The sequence below is a fragment of the Hyla sarda genome, chromosome 6, assembly GCF_029499605.1.
Source record: "Hyla sarda isolate aHylSar1 chromosome 6, aHylSar1.hap1, whole genome shotgun sequence".
NCBI classification, from domain to species: Eukaryota; Metazoa; Chordata; class Amphibia; order Anura; family Hylidae; genus Hyla; species Hyla sarda.
This window is the reverse complement of record NC_079194.1, coordinates 299,321,274-299,338,664: the sequence shown is the minus strand read 5'-3', so window position 1 is coordinate 299,338,664 and position 17,391 is coordinate 299,321,274. Positions and strand designations below refer to the sequence as shown.

The window sequence follows — 17,391 nt, the reverse complement described above, 5'->3', positions numbered from 1 at the left end:
TGGACGGTAATGGAAGGGGATGAGCGCCGTTTGCCTGCAGTCTTACTTTAATCCCTTAAAGGGGTACTCCGGTGAAAACCTTTTTTCTTTTAAATCAACTGGTGCTAGAAAGTTAAACATATTTGTAAATTACTGCTATTAAAAATTCTTAATCCTTCCAGTACTTATTAGCTGCTGAATGCTACAGAGTAAATTCCTTTCTTTTTGGAACACTGATGACATCACGAGCACAGTGCTCTCTGCTGACATCTCTGTCCATTTTAGCAACTGTGCATAGCAGATGTATCCAAAGGGCAGCATGGTGGCTCAGTGGTTAGCACTGCTGCTTTGCAGCTCTGGGGCCTTGGGTTCAAATCCCTCTAAGGACAACAATAAATAAAGAGTTGTTATTATTATTATAATGACGTCAGCAAAGAGCACTGTGCTCGTGATGTCATCAGAGAGCATTCCAAAAAGAAAATAATTTCCTCTGTAGTATTCTGCAGCTAATAAGTACAGGAAGGATTAAGATTTTTTAAAAGAAGCAATCTACAAATCTGTTTAACTTTCTGGCACCAGTTGATTTAAAAGAAAAAAGGTTTTCACCGGAGTACCCCACTGGTAGACATCTTGTCTCCTATCCAAAGGATATGGAATAAGATGTCTGATCGAAGACGTCCCGCTGCTGCCCCCCCCCCCCCCCGCGCGTGATCTCCCGCAGCACCCAGCGTTCTAAACAAATGGCCGGTTCCTGCGGCAATGGTCGTGACGTCATGACCACTCCCCCTCGTGATGTGACACCCCGCCTCCACCATTCATGTCTATGGGAGGGGCGTGTCTGTTGATATTGCAACATTACAAGTTGGCGTGGCCGCGACATCATGACCACTGACTGCCGCTGACTCGGAAGAGCGTTCTCAACAAAATGTTCAGAACGCTGGAGCACCCCTTTAAGGATATGAGTTTTTTTATTTATTATTATTATTATCTTTTTTTTTTTTTTGCACTTTAGTTTTTTCCTCTTCGTCTTCTAAAAGCTATAACGCTGTAAATTTTTCAATTACAGATGCATATAAAGGCTTATTGTTAGCGCCACCAAATGTTCTTTGTAATGGCATCACTCATTTTACCACCAAGTCTACAGTGAAATAAAAATAAATAAATAATAAAAAAAAAAATAATATATATATATATATATATATATATATATATATATATATATATTTTACATTTTTTTTTTTATTTATTTATTTATTTATTTTTTTCGCCGTATAAGACGCACTTTTTCTTCCCCAAAACTGGGGGGAAAAAGTCGGTGCGTTTTATACGGCGAATACACCCCTATCGCGGCGGTCCCTGCGGCCATCAACGGCCGGGACCCGCTGCTAATACAGGACATCACCGATCGCGGTGATGCCTTGTATTAACCCTTCAGACGCGGCGATCAAAGCTGACCACCACGTCTGAAGGGAAAGTGACACTAACCTGGCTGTTCAGTCGGGCCGTTCGGGACCGCCTCGATTTCACCGCGGCGGTCCCGAACAGCCCGACTGAATAGCCGGTTTAGTGCTTACAGGACACCGGGGTGGGGACCTTACCTGCCTCCTCGGTGTCTTCTCCGTTCAGGGATCCCCTGTATGGCTGGCGCTCTCCTTCCTCGTCATCACGTGCGTCGGCGTGCGTAACGACGTGATGGTGGCAACGGAGAGCGAGGATACCCGGCCGGCAGCAGAGACGTTCCGGAAGCGACGGGGACACGGCGACAGCGATGGAGCGACATCCAGGGCAGCGGTGACGGGTCCGGAGCGGCGGGGACATGTGAGTATTACCTCCTATGCAGTGGTCTTCAATCTGCGCACCTCCAAATGTTGCAAAACTACAACTCCCAGCATGCCCGGACAGCCAACGGCTGTCCGGGCATGCTGGGAGTTGTAGTTTTGCAACATCTGGAGGTCTGCAGGTTGAAGACCACTATTGGGTTCAAAATCTTAATTTTTTTAGATTTTACACCTATAAATTGGGTGCATCTTATACGCCGTCGCGTCCTGTAGGGCGAAAAATACGGTTTATAATATTTGTTGAAAGAAATTGAAAAAAAAAATAAAAGAAAGCAATTTAGCAACTTTTGGGGGTTTCTTTTTCCACCCAGTGCACTTTTTGGTACAAATGACATGTTATATCTATTCTGTAGGTCCATACGGAACGATATCCAACTTATATAGGTTTTGTTTTATTCTACAACTTTTAAAAAATTACACATTTTTGTATAAAAATTTGTTTTTTTTTTTTTATTGTCCTCCTCTGACCCCTATAACTTTTTTTTTTACTTTTGCCTATACGGTGACATATGAGGCCTCTTTTTTTGAACCATGGCCTTTAGTTTTTAGTGATACCATTTTTGTTTTCATGAAACTTTTTGGTCGCTTGTTATTCCTTTTTTTTGTTTTCTTTAAGAAGTGACAAAAAATATGCAATTCTTGATTTTGGTATTTTAATTTTTTTTAATGTTTAACTTGTCTGTGCGGTTAAATTAACATTATATTTTAACAGTTCGGACATTCATGCATGCGGCGATACCACATATGTTTATGTTTATTTTTGTTTACTTTTTTTTTATGGGAAAAGGAGGTTGGTTCAAACTTTTATTAGGGAAGGGGAGAATTCATATTTATTACCTTTCTTTTTTTTTTTTTTTTTTTTTTACATTTTGTTCAACAGTTTTTAGTCTCCATAGGAGAATGTTATCTGCCATCTTTGAGTTGCATACCCTGATGAATGCTGCTCCATAGCAGTGATCAGTGTTATCAGTGCTTGATTGTTATAGCCTGCAATGGCTGACTGCAGCATTGGGGCACCGATCGCATGGCAGGGAAGCAGGTACAAGACTTCCCTATGTCCTTATAGCTGATCGGGACATCACAATTTCTTCTGAATGGTCCCGATAAGCTCTGTTGAGCTACCGGGAATAGATTTTGGCACTTTTAGATGCTGTGATCCACTTTGATCAGCGTTGTCCGCCATTAGCCACAGGTAGCTCCTATCTCCTATCTATCTTATTTCTATCTATCTATATCTTTCTTTCTATCTTGTATCTATCTTATTTCTATCTTTCTATCGAGAAAAATCCAAAGACAGTGGCACTCCGATAACATGAAAAAAATTAATGTTTATTACACTCAAACGTGAGGCAACGTTTCGGCTAGCTCACCCAGCCATTCTCAAGCTTGAAAATGGCTGGGTGAGCTAGCCGAAATGTCGCCTCACGTTTGAGTGTAATAAACACAAATTTTTTTTCACGTTATCGGAGTGCCACTGTCTTTGGATTTTTCTATTGCTGGTGGGTCCCGACCTGGACCAGACACAGCCGGCAACCAGGCATCTTTTCTGTAGGTGTGCAGCCTTTTTGGATCTATCTATCTACCTATCTTCTATCAATCTATCTCATATCTGTCTATCTATCTCATATCTATCCATCTCATATCTATATCATATCTATCTATCTCATATCTTTCTATCTATCTCATATCTGTCTATCTCATATCTATCTATCTATCTATCTATCCATCTATCTAATATCTATCTATCTATCTCATATATATCTATCTCATATCTATCCATCTATCTAATATCTATCCATCTATCTAATATCTATTTATCTATCTATCTATCTATCTATCTATCTATCTCATATATATCTATCTCATATCTATCTATCTATCTATCTATCTCATATCTATATATCTCATATCTATCTATCTATCTATCTATCTCATATATCTATCTCATATCTATCTATCTATCTATCTATCTATCTGATAGCTATCCATCTATCTCATACCTATCTATCTATCTATCTATCCATTTATCTTATATCTATATATCTATCCCCTTTTTTCGTGATCGGATCATCCGTTACACTTCTCCATTGATGCACTGGACTTTGCTACCCAGAGCCCAGAGGAACCTGGATGCTGCGACCTCCCTCTCCAAACTCAAGGTTACTGCAGGTGTTATGCTCTGAGCATAACACCGTAAGGTAAGTGTTACGCCGAGCGCTCCGGGTCCCCGCTCCTCCCCGGAGCGCTCGCAACATCCTCGCTACGGCAGCGCCCCGGTCAGATCCACTGACCGGGTGCGCTGCGATACCGCCTCCAGCCGGGATGCGATTCGCGATGCGGGTGGCGCCCGCTCGCGATGCGCACCCCGGCTTCCGTACCTGACTCGCTCTCCCTCGGTCCTGTCCCGGCGCGCGCGGCCCCGCTCCCTAGGGCGCGCGCGCGACGGGTCTCTGCGATTTAAAGGGCCACTGCGCCACTGATTGGCGCAGTGGTTCCAATTAGTGTCTTCACCTGTGCACTCCCTATGTATACCTCACTTCCCCTGCACTCCCTCGCCGGATCTTGTTGCCCTTGTGCCTAGTGAAAGCGTTCCCTTGTGTGTTCCTAGCCTGTGTTCCAGACCTCCTGCCGTTGCCCCTGACTACGATCCTTGCTGCCTGCCCCGACCTTCTGCTACGTCCGACCTTGCTTTTGTCTACTCCCTTGTACCGCGCCTATCTTCAGCAGTCAGAGAGGTTGAGCCGTTGCTAGTGGATACGACCTGGTTACTACCGCCGCAGCAAGACCATCCCGCTTTGCGGCGGGCTCTGGTGAACACCAGTAGTAACTTAGAACCGGTCCACTAGCACGGTCCACGCCAATCCCTCTCTGGCACAGAGGATCCACCTCCTGCCAGCCGGCAGCGTGACAGTAGATCCGGCCATGGATCCCGCTGAAGTACCTCTGCCAGTTGTCGCCGACCTCACCACGGTGGTCGCCCAGCAGTCACAACAGATAGCGCAACAAGGCCACCAGCTGTCTCAACTGACCGTGATGCTACAGCAGCTACTACCACAGCTTCAGCAATCATCTCCTCCGCCAGCTCCTGCACCTCCTCCGCAGCGAGTGGCCGCTTCTGGCCTACCACTATCCTTGCCGGATAAATTTGATGGGGACTCTAAGTTTTGCCGTGGCTTTCTTTCACAATGTTCCCTGCACTTGGAGATGATGTCGGACCAGTTTCCTACTGAAAGGTCTAAGGTGGCTTTCGTAGTCAGCCTTCTGTCTGGAAAAGCTCTGTCATGGGCCACACCGCTCTGGGACCGCAATGACCCCGTCACTGCCTCTGTACACTCCTTCTTCTCGGAAATTCGTAGTGTCTTTGAGGAACCTGCCCGAGCCTATTCTGCTGAGACTGCCCTGCTGAACCTGGTCCAGGGTAATTCTTCCGTTGGCGAGTACGCCATACAATTCCGTACTCTTGCTTCTGAACTATCCTGGAATAATGAGGCCCTCTGCGCGACCTTTAAAAAAGGCCTATCCAGCAACATTAAAGATGTTCTGGCCGCACAAGAAATTCCTGCTAATCTACATGAACTCATTCATCTTGCCACTCGCATTGACATGCGTTTTTCCGAAAGGCGTCAGGAGCTCCGCCAGGATATGGACTTTGTTCGCACGAGGCGTTTTTTCTCCCCGGCTCTTCTGGTCCTCTGCAATCCGTTCCTGTGCCTCCCGCCGTGGAGGCTATGCAAGTTGACCGGTCTCGCCTGACACCTCAAGAGAGGACACGACGCCGCATGGAGAATCTCTGCCTGTACTGTGCCGGTACCGAACACTTCCTGAAGGATTGTCCTATCCGTCCTCCCCGCCTGGAAAGACGCACGTTGACTCCGCACAAAGGTGAGACAGTCCTTGATGTCAACTCTGCTTCTCCACGTCTTACTGTGCCTGTGCGGATATCTGCATCTACCTTCTCCTTCTCTACTATGGCCTTCTTGGATTCCGGATCTGCAGGAAACTTTATTTTGGCCTCTCTCATCAACAGGTTCAACATCCCGGTAACCAGTCTCGCCAGACCCCTCTACATCAATTGTGTTAACAATGAAAGATTGGACTGTACCATATGTTACCGCACGGAGCCCCTCCTAATGTGCATCGGACCTCATCATGAAAAAATTGAGTTTTTGGTCCTCCCCAATTGCACTTCCGAAATTCTCCTTGGACTACCGTGGCTTCAACGCCATTCCCCAACCCTGGATTGGTCCACAGGGGAGATCAAGAGCTGGGGTACCTCTTGTTTCAAGGACTGCCTTAAACCGGTTCCCAGTACTCCCTGCCCTGACCCTGTGGTTCCCCCTGTAACCGGTCTCCCTAAGGCCTATATGGACTATGCTGACGTATTTTGCAAGAAACAAGCTGAGACTCTACCTCCTCACAGGCCTTATGACTGTCCTATTGACCTCCTCCCGGGCACTACTCCACCCCGGGGCTGAATTTATCCTCTGTCTGCTCCAGAGACTCTTGCTATGTCTGAGTACATCCAGGAAAATTTAAAAAAGGGGTTTATCCGCAAATCCTCCTCTCCTGCCGGAGCTGGATTTTTCTTTGTGTCCAAAAAAGATGGCTCCCTACGTCCTTGCATTGACTACCGCGGACTTAATAAAATCACGGTAAAGAACCGCTACCCTCTACCTCTTATCTCTGAACTCTTTGATCGCCTCCAAGGTGCCCACATCTTTACCAAACTGGACTTAAGAGGTGCTTATAATCTCATCCGCATCAGGGAGGGGGACGAATGGAAAACGGCATTTAACACTAGAGATGGACACTTTGAGTATCTGGTCATGCCCTTTGGCCTGTGCAACGCCCCTGCCGTCTTCCAAGACTTTGTTAATGAAATTTTTCGTGATCTCTTATATTCCTGTGTTGTTGTGTATCTGGACGATATTCTGATTTTTTCTGCCAACCTAGAAGAACACCGCCAGCATGTCCGCATGGTTCTTCAGAGACTTCGAGACAATCAACTTTATGCCAAAATGGAGAAATGTCTGTTTGAATGTCAATCTATTCCTTTCCTAGGATACTTGGTCTCTGGCCAGGGACTACAAATGGACCTAGACAAACTCTCTGCCGTCTTAGATTGGCCATGCCCCTCCGGACTCCGTGCTATCCAACGTTTTTTGGGGTTCGCCAATTATTACAGACAATTTATTCCACATGTTTCCACCATTGTGGCTCCTATCGTGGCTTTAACCAAGAAGAACGCCAATCCTAAGTCATGGCCTCCTCAAGCGGAAGACGCCTTTAAACAGCTCAAGTCTGCCTTTTCTTCTGCTCCCGTGCTCTCCAGACCTGACCCATCTAAACCCTTCCTATTGGAGGTTGATGCCTCCTCAGTAGGAGCTGGAGCGGTTCTTCTACAAAAAAATTCTTCTGGGCATGCTGTTACTTGTGGTTTTTTTTCTAGGACCTTCTCTCCGGCGGAGAGGAACTACTCCATCGGGGATCGAGAGCTACTGGCCATTAAATTAGCACTTGAGGAATGGAGGCATCTGCTGGAGGGATCAAAATTTCCAGTTATTATTTACACCGATCACAAGAATCTCTCCTATCTCCAGTCTGCCCAACGGCTGAACCCTCGCCAGGCCAGGTGGTCTCTGTTCTTTGCCCGGTTTAATTTTGAAATTCACTTTCGCCCTGCCGATAAGAACATTAGGGCCGATGCTCTCTCTCGTTCCTCGGATGCCTCGGAAGTAGAGCTCTCTCCGCAACACATCATTCCTCCTGACTGCCTGATCTCCACTTCTCCAGCCTCCATCAGGCAAACTCCTCCAGGGAAGACCTTCGTTTCTCCACGCCAACGCCTCGGAATCCTCAAATGGGGTCACTCCTCCCATCTCGCAGGCCATGCGGGCATCAAGAAATCCTTGCAACTCATCTCTCGTTTCTATTGGTGGCCGACTCTGGAAACGGATGTTGTTGATTTTGTGCGGGCCTGCACTGTCTGTGCCCGGGATAAGACTCCTCGCCAGAAGCCTGCTGGTCTTCTTCATCCTCTGCCTGTCCCCGAACAGCCTTGGTCTCTGATTGGTATGGACTTTATTACAGACTTACCCCCATCCAGTGGCAACACTGTTGTTTGGGTGGTCGTTGATCGATTTTCCAAGATGGCACATTTTATTCCTCTTCCTGGTCTTCCTTCAGCGCCTCAGTTGGCAAAACAATTTTTTGTACACATTTTTCGTCTTCACGGGTTGCCCACGCAGATCGTCTCGGATAGAGGCGTCCAATTCGTGTCAAAATTCTGGAGGGCTCTCTGTAAACAACTCAAGATTAAATTAAACTTTTCTTCTGCTTATCATCCTCAATCCAATGGGCAAGTAGAAAGAATTAACCAGGTCCTGGGTGATTATTTACGGCATTTTGTTTCCTCCCGCCAGGATGACTGGGCAGATCTTCTTCCATGGGCCGAATTCTCGTACAACTTCAGAGTCTCTGAATCTTCTTCCAAATCCCCATTTTTCGTGGTGTACGGCCGTCACCCTCTTCCCCCCCTCCCTACTCCCTTGCCCTCTGGTTTGCCCGCTGTGGATGAAATAACTCGTGATCTTTCCACCATATGGAAAGAGACCCAAAATTCTCTCTTACAGGCTTCATCACGCATGAAGAAGTTTGCTGATAAGAAAAGAAGAGCTCCCCCCATTTTTCCTCCCGGAGACAAGGTATGGCTCTCCGCTAAATATGTCCGCTTCCGTGTTCCCAGCTACAAATTGGGACCACGCTATCTTGGTCCTTTCAAAATCTTGTGCCAAATTAATCCTGTCTCTTACAAACTTCTTCTTCCTCCTTCTCTTCGTATTCCTAATGTCTTTCATGTCTCTCTTCTTAATCCACTCATCATCAACCGTTTCTCTCCCAAACTTATTTCTCCTACTCCTGTCTCCGGTTCTTCAGACATCTTCTCCGTAAAGGAGATACTGGCCTCCAAAAAGGTCAGAGGAAAAACTTTTTTTTTAGTGGACTGGGAGGGCTGTGGTCCTGAAGAGAGATCCTGGGAACCTGAGGACAATATCCTAGATAAAAGTCTGGTCCTCAGGTTCTCAGGCTCTAAGAAGAGGGGGAGACCCAAGGGGGGGGGTACTGTTACGCCGAGCGCTCCGGGTCCCCGCTCCTCCCCGGAGCGCTCGCAACATCCTCGCTACGGCAGCGCCCCGGTCAGATCCACTGACCGGGTGCGCTGCGATACCGCCTCCAGCCGGGATGCGATTCGCGATGCGGGTGGCGCCCGCTCGTGATGCGCACCCCGGCTTCCGTACCTGACTCGCTCTCCCTCGGTCCTGTGCCGGCGCGCGCGGCCCCGCTCCCTAGGGCGCGCGCGCGACGGGTCTCTGCGATTTAAAGGGCCACTGCGCCACTGATTGGCGCAGTGGTTCCAATTAGTGTCTTCACCTGTGCACTCCCTATGTATACCTCACTTCCCCTGCACTCCCTCGCCGGATCTTGTTGCCCTTGTGCCTAGTGAAAGCGTTCCCTTGTGTGTTCCTAGCCTGTGTTCCAGACCTCCTGCCGTTGCCCCTGACTACGATCCTTGCTGCCTGCCCCGACCTTCTGCTACGTCCGACCTTGCTTTTGTCTACTCCCTTGTACCGCGCCTATCTTCAGCAGTCAGAGAGGTTGAGCCGTTGCTAGTGGATACGACCTGGTTACTACCGCCGCAGCAAGACCATCCCGCTTTGCGGCGGGCTCTGGTGAACACCAGTAGTAACTTAGAACCGGTCCACTAGCACGGTCCACGCCAATCCCTCTCTGGCACAGAGGATCCACCTCCTGCCAGCCGGCAGCGTGACAGTAAGGGACCACCCTGCTGGCCCATTTATCACTATCTACACACAAAGTTACCCTGTTTACCTGCACGAGGTGCGCACCGTTTTCTTTCTTGTATCCTATATATCTATCTACCTATCTATCTCATATCTATCTATCTCATATCTATCTATTTCATATCTATATATCTATCTCATATCTATCTATCTCATATCTATCTCATATCTATCTTTCTCATATCTATCTCATATCTATCTATCTCATATCTATCTATATATCTATCTATTTATCTATCTATCTCATATATATCTATCTCATATCTATCTATCTCATATCTATCTGTCTCATATCTATCTATCACACATCTCTCTATCTCATATCTATCTATCTATCTATCTATCTATCTGTCTATCTCATATCTATCTATCTATCTCATATCTATCTATCTATCTATCTATCTATCTATCTATCATCTATCTATCTATCTATCTCATATCTATCTATCTATCTCATATCTATCTATCTATCTATCTATCTCATATCTATCTATCTATTTCATATCTATCTATCTCATATCTATCTTCCCTGCAATAAACCAATTGGTGGGCCCGGTTGCATGTTTTGCCTCAGGGTCCCAAAGTTTCTAGCCAAACCATAAAGTTTTCCAAAGTGTTTTCTGTTCATAAAAATCCTGTAAAATCCTTAAAATTCAAGGGTTTCAACTTTCAGGGCCAAGCAAAGACTTTCATAAGATGAAGTAAATTATTAATGTTTTTTATAAATACTCTAAATACTTCCTTGGCTCTTCATAGAGAATACATGAAAACATAATAATCCAGCTGTGATCTGGGGAAGGACGATCCAAAGGCAGAATGATGGAGATGATAGATGAAGCGCTGAATGGGAAGGATCTCCCGATGGAATCCGCTTCCTTGGTTGAGACCTTTTTTCTTATACGTTGGCTTAGTCATGGATGGCATGAAGAGCTGAGTCCATCGTCCTGTAGATCCTGCTAATCTACCAGCGATGGGGAAATTATTTTGCTATAAGTAAACCACAAACATTTCTGAATTAGACCACCCATGTACAACGATAATAGAGTAAAAATGGTTCCGCAGCACAGATAAAAAAAATCCATCTTCTTTATTAAATTATTTAATATAGTAATAATGATAAAACACTGCACATCAGGCCTGACGTATTTCAGTCTTCAGACCTTAAAGGGGATAAGATGTCTGATCGGGGGGGGGGGTCCCGCCGCTGGGGACCCCTGCGATCTCGGCTGTGGCAACCCAGACATCCAGTGCACGAAGTGAACTTCGCTCCGTGCCGGATGACTGGCGATGCGGGATGGAGGCTCATTACCTCACGATCACGCCCCGGTTGTAACGTCACGGCCATGCCCCCTCAATGCAAGTCTATGGGAGGGGGTGTGGGTCCTCAGTGGCGGGACCCCTGCCAACAGACATCTTATCCCCTATCCAAAGGATAGGAGATAAGATGTCTAGGGGCAGAGTACCCCTTTAAGAAAGCAAAAAAATTGGATTTGGGTGAATCCCAATTTTTCGGCTGAACCCGACGCTCTAAACGAACGCCTGGTGCAGCACGGAGTTGCCACTGGGGACCCCCGCGATCAGACATCTTATCCCCTATTTTTTGGATAGGGGATAAGATGTCTAGGGGCAGAATATTCCTTTCATTTGTTTCAGAGGAATCACAATGTGCAGGAGCAGGAACTCTTATCAAAAGACAAGAGTCCCTGCTCCTGTTTGCAAATGCTAGGAATATACTATAGACAGTACATGGCTGCTCAGCTAAATTTGCTAGGCTCAGCACAGAGCACCGGGCCCAATGAATGTGAGCTGCCTGGAGGTAAGTGATGATGCTTAGCCTGTTGCTCATCGCTTGGCCTAGCAGATGTATCAAAGGGGCAAGGATACAGTATATGTCTAGCACTCCATGTACAGAAGCAGGGACTCATTTCTTTTGATAGGAATCCCTGCTCCTGTATGAAGTTCCCTGTATGGATGCCAACGCAATTGACATAGGACACCGCAAAAGCTATGTACAGCAGCAGGGACTACTTTCAAATAGCAGGAGTCATTTCTCCTGTACTCTAAGCATCAAGGCATACAAAGTATACCTTGCCACTTAGTTCACTTTCCCCAGAACTAAGCGCAGGGCTCCCTGGTCCAGTGAATGTATTAGGCCTCTTGGTGTATGCCTTACTGATCAGTGTACAGGAGCAGGGACTTCATCCTTTTGACAGGTGTCCTTGCTCCTTTATTCCGATTGATTGGGGTCCCAGTGCTGAGACCTCATCCGATCAGGAGAACATGCAAGGAGAAGCACTTCCCTCTTGGTCGATGTGGGTCTAAGCAATGACCAACCCTGACCAATCAAAACTTTTGACACATCTCGGAGACATATCAAATGTTTTTTTCTAAATGACAAGGACACTTTTTTACTAGAGACAGAATTAAAGAAAATGTAAAGAAAAAACTATTGTATGAAAAAAGTTCTAGACCCTTATATAACAACACTTCAAGAAGTGGCCCTCGAGATGATAAGTACCGTAACCTCAAAGGACTTGATGTTCAGAATCAAATTGTTTCCAGGAACTGAATGTTTTTCGCCGTAACGAGGGGGCATCAGTATTGACAATCTGTTTTTTCTTCACCCCGTGTGATCCTAGGCATAATGCAGCTCGGGATCTGAGGAGACAATGCGGCAATACTTGGTATGCACATTAAACTAAGTGGTTTTCCACTTGAGACATCAACATTATGAAGCTAAAGTGAGCAATTTTACTATATGAGCTAAATTTGCTAGGCTCAGTACAGAGCACCGGGCCCAATGAATGTGAGCTGCCTGGAGGTAAGTGATGATGCTTAGCCTGTTGCTCATCGCTTTGCCTAGCAGATGTATCAAAGTGGCAAGGATACAGTATATGTCTAGCACTCCATGTACAGAAGCAGGGACTCCTTTCTTTTGATAGGAATCCCTGCTCCTGTATGAAGTTCCCTGTATGGATGTCAACGCAATTGACATAGGACACCGCAAAAGCTATGTACAGCAGCAGGGACTACTTTCAAATAGCAGGAGTCATTTCTCCTGTACCCTAAGCATCAAGGCATACAAAGTATATCTTGCCACTTAGTTCACTTTCACCGGAACCAAGCGCAGTGAATGTATTAGGCCTCTTGGTGTATGCCTTACTGATCAGTGTACAGGAGCAGGGACTCCATCCTTTTGACAGGTGTCCCTGCTCCTCTATTCCGATTGATTGGGGTCCCAGTGCTGAGACCTCAACCGATCAGGAGAACATGCATGGAGAAGCACTTCCCTCTTGGTCGATGTGGGTCTAAGCAGTGACCAACCCTGACCAATCAAAACTTTTGACACATTTCGGTGACATGTCAAACTTTGTTCTAAATGACAAGGACACTTTTTACTAGAGACAGAATTAAAGAAAATGTAAAGAAAAAACTATGGTATGAAAAAAGTTCTAGACCCTTATATAACAACACTTCAAGAAGTGGCCCTCGAGATGATAAGTACCGTAACCTCAAAGGACTTGATGTTCAGAATCAAATTGTTTCCAGGAACTGAATGTTTTTCGCCGTAACGAGGGGGCATCAGTATTGACAATCTGTTTTTTCTTCACCCCGTGTGATCCTAGGCATAATGCAGCTCGGGATCTGAGGAGACAATGCGGCAATACTTGGTATGCACATTAAACTAAGTGGTTTTCCACTTGAGACATCAACATTATGAAGCTAAAGTGAGCAATTTTACTATATGAACTCCTACAGACAGCCCAAGAGACGCAGCACAAAGGAGACGTTTACTGAGTCTTTAAGACATACTGCCTCTTAAAATAAGAATCTGCCTTGTTACACTGGGAAATAGCCTCAGCTCCCGTACATCTGTATAATACCACGGACAAATGGGGGGGGAAATGAATGATAGCCCGTGTAGGAGTTCTAATGGCAGCCATATGGCATGTCACTCAGAAATAACAAATATATTTTCTTATTTTATCTCCTTTATTGACTGTAGATTGGTATGAATCATGGTTTAGCGGAGAATGCAACTTGATTTTAAAGGGGTACTCCGCTCCTAGACATCTTATCCCCTATTAAAAGTATAGGGGATAAGATGTCTGATTGTGGGGTTCCCGCCACTGGGACCCCCCGCGATCTCCCTTCAGCACCCAGCATTTGTTTAGAGCGTCGGCGCAGTGCCGGAGGCTCGTGACATCATGGCCACGCCCAACTTGTGATGTCACGGCCACGCCTTCTCAATGCAAGTCTATGGGAGGGGGCGTGACGGACCTCCCATAGACTTGCATTGAGGGGGCGGGGGGCGTGACATCACACGGGGCGGAGTCGTGACGTCACGCTCTTCCGCCATTGTGGTCGGTATAAGAAGCCTCCAGCGTTGCCAGAAGCCGTACAGGTGGGTGCTGCAGCCGAGATCCCGGGGGTCCCCAGCGGCGGGACCCCCGCGATCTGACATCTTATTCCCTATCCTTTGGATAGGGGATAAGATGTCTAGGGGCGGAGTACCCCTTTAAGACTAGCATATGGAATACCAGTCTTGGCTACAAACCGGCCCTTTAAGAATTCACTTTTAATCCTTACTAGATGAGTACCTAGCGTTGCCCGGTCCTCCTATCTAAACCTTTTGGAAGAATAAAAGCAACAGTCTTCACGAGTTTGGGCATACTGTGTGCCATCCAGCTTTCCCAGTCTCCGGAAGCACCAGCACTGATAGGCTTCTCGTCCTTCCTGCACTCCTCACTACAGCGGCGTTGCCTTTAACTGTATTGCAGATAACTGTATATTGAACAAATAGAACAATGTATCATTGGTTGTTAAAACATATTATCTAAAAATAAAGAGAGGAGGACTCACCGCAACAAAGGGTTTTTGTAAAGTCACAGCCACGGACATTCTTCTCAGGTAAGAGAGCAGCGACCTTAGGGTAAAAAGTTGCAAATTTTTTGTACATGCTTCAGGTTCTTACAGACATATAATATATATATATATACATATATTTTTATATAGATATATATATATATATATATATATATATATATATATATATACATATATATATATATATATATATATATATATATATATATATATATATACAACAAAAAACGTGGTCTCAAATGGCTGGAGGTGCTCAACCCCTAATGCGATTGTGCATTTATACTGGGGAATCAGATCCTGCCCTTGTAGTCCGTTGCTAGGGGCAATCCCCAGCATAAAAATGCATACAATGGAGGATGCCTGCAGCGGACTACAAGTGCCACAATAGAATCCTACACCAGATAAATGGTGTGGATGTGGAACAATTAGAATAATACAATAAAGGAATATGGGTGCACTACTGTGGTAGATATACCGTATTTTTCGCCGTATAAGACGCACTTTTTCTTCCCCAAAACTGGGGGGGAAAAAGTTGGTGCGTCTTATACGGCGAATACACCCCTATCGCAGCGGTCCCTGCGGCCATCAACGGCCGGGACCCGCGGCTAATACAGGACATCACCGATCGCGGTGATGCCCTGTATTAACCCTTCAGACGCGGCGATCAAAGCTGACCGCCGCGTCTGAAGGGAAAGTGACACTAACCCGGCTGTTCAGTCGGGCTGTTCGGGACCGCCGCGATTTCAACGGTCCCGAACAGCCCGACTGAATAGCCGGGTTAGTGCTTACAGGACACCGGGGGGGACCTTACCTGCCTCCTCGGTGTCTTCTCCGTTCAGGGATCCCCTGTATGGCCGGCGCTCTCCTTCCTCGTCATTACGTCGTCGCGTACGTGCGTCGGCGTGCGTAACGACGTGATGGCGGTGACGGAGAGCGAGGATACCCGGCCGGCAGCAGAGACGTTCCGGAGCGACGGGGACACGGCGACAGCGATGGAGCGACATCCAGGGCAGCGGTGACGGGTCCGGAGCGGCGGGGACACGTGAGTACTACCTCCTATACCAGTGGTCTTCAATCTGCGGACCCCCAGATGTTGCAAAACTACAACTCCCAGCATGCCCGGACAGCCGTTGGCTGTCCGGTCATGCTGGGAGTTGTAGTTTTGCAACATCTGGAGGTCCGCAGGTGGAAGACCACTATTGGGTTCAAAATCTTAAATTTTTTAGATGTTGCACCTAAAAATAGGGTGCGTCTTATACGCCGGTGCGTCCTATAGGGCGAAAAATATGGTATACAGTGACATTGGCTATCCCTCAACACTGATGTTAAAATTGAGACATTCATCAGTATATCCTTATATGAAGGATATTTATATATATATATATATATATATATATATATATATATATATATATACAAATATATATATATATATATATATACATATATATATATATATATATATATATATATATATATATATATATATATACATATATATATATATATATACATATATATATATATATATATATATATATATATTGCAATAATTCTGACTTCTCTTCAGCTGTGTTACATCTACAGTATTTTTTCTATTTTACTTTATTTTATATTATAATTACTATAACGTAAACTAAAGTAAAATGTAAAAAAAAAAAACGAAAAAAAGTTTTCACTATTTATTTTTTTACTTTATGTATTTATTTATCTGTTTGTTTATTTGTGCATTTTATTTCTTCATTCATTCATTTCTTTTTTTTTTTTTATTTACATTCAGCCCGTAGACGATTGCCCACAGCACATGTCCATATCGCCTTGGGCAAAATCCGTCTCTGCCACTGCAAGCACTCTAGGCAGGAATAAATTCTCATGTCTGAGCCTCCTGGCTCATTGTTATATTTATCCTTATTAATAAAGTTTGTTTGTTTCAATTTATTTCTGAATTTGTACTTGACTCCTTTACAGTCGGAGTCTCTCTGTTGTGTTAAAGGGGTACTCCGGTGAAAACCTTTTTTTCTTTTAAATTAACTGGTGGCAGAAAGTTAAACATATTTGTAAATGACTTCTATTAAAACATCTTAATCCTTCCTGTACTTATTAGCTGCTGAATACTGCGAAGGAAATTATTTTCTTTTTGGAATGCTCTCTGATGACATCACGAGCGCAGTTCTCTCTGCTGACATTATTATAATAATAATAATAACGCTTTATTTATTGTTGTCCTTAGTGGGATTTGAACCCAAGTCCCCAGCACTGCAAGCCAGCAGGGCTAACCACTGAGCCACCATGCTGCCCTTAGCATACATCTGCTATGCATGGTTGCTAAAATGGACAGAGATGTCAGCAGAGAGCACTGTGCTCGTGATGTCATCAGTGTTCCAAAAAGAAAGGAATTTCCTCTGTAGCATTCAGCAGCTAATAAGTACTGGAAGGATTAAGATTTTTTAATAGAAGTGATTTACAAATATGTTTAACTTTCTGCCACCAGTTGATTTAAAAGAAAAAAAGGTTTTCCCGGGAGTACCCCTTTAAGTTTACCGAGCTCTGAAGAGATGTTACGGCAGAGGCTGAGCAAAAAGTTGGTCTATTCTTTCCCTTTCCTCTTATATTTTGTTTGATATTTTATATAACACAAGGGGAGATTTATTAAAACATGAAGAACAAACAGACACTGCCCTCTAGGGAAAGATCTCTTGTAAAAAATATAATGGCGAATAATATAGTGTGGGATATATGGTTATTCACTTATATGGATATAGTGGGCAAGGGGAAAATCACACCTGGGGCTCCTAAACATTAGGGCCCAGTGTGCTCCCCATTGT

General features: G+C 45.2%; 1 protein-coding gene and 1 long non-coding RNA gene across 8 annotated transcripts in view; one reads left to right on the top strand and one right to left on the bottom strand.

Moving 5' to 3' along the window:
- The window catches only part of LRRC4C (leucine rich repeat containing 4C), an 813,407-nt gene that overhangs the window by 552,442 nt on the left and 243,574 nt on the right, over positions 1–17,391 (top strand). The window lies entirely within an intron of this gene.
- LOC130277326 (uncharacterized) lies at positions 13,074–14,608 on the bottom strand. The gene is made up of 3 exons (XR_008845428.1): positions 14,543–14,608; positions 14,281–14,464; positions 13,074–13,324 (listed from the first exon to the last, which is right to left on the bottom strand). It is a non-coding gene; the product is annotated as an uncharacterized LOC130277326 (long non-coding RNA).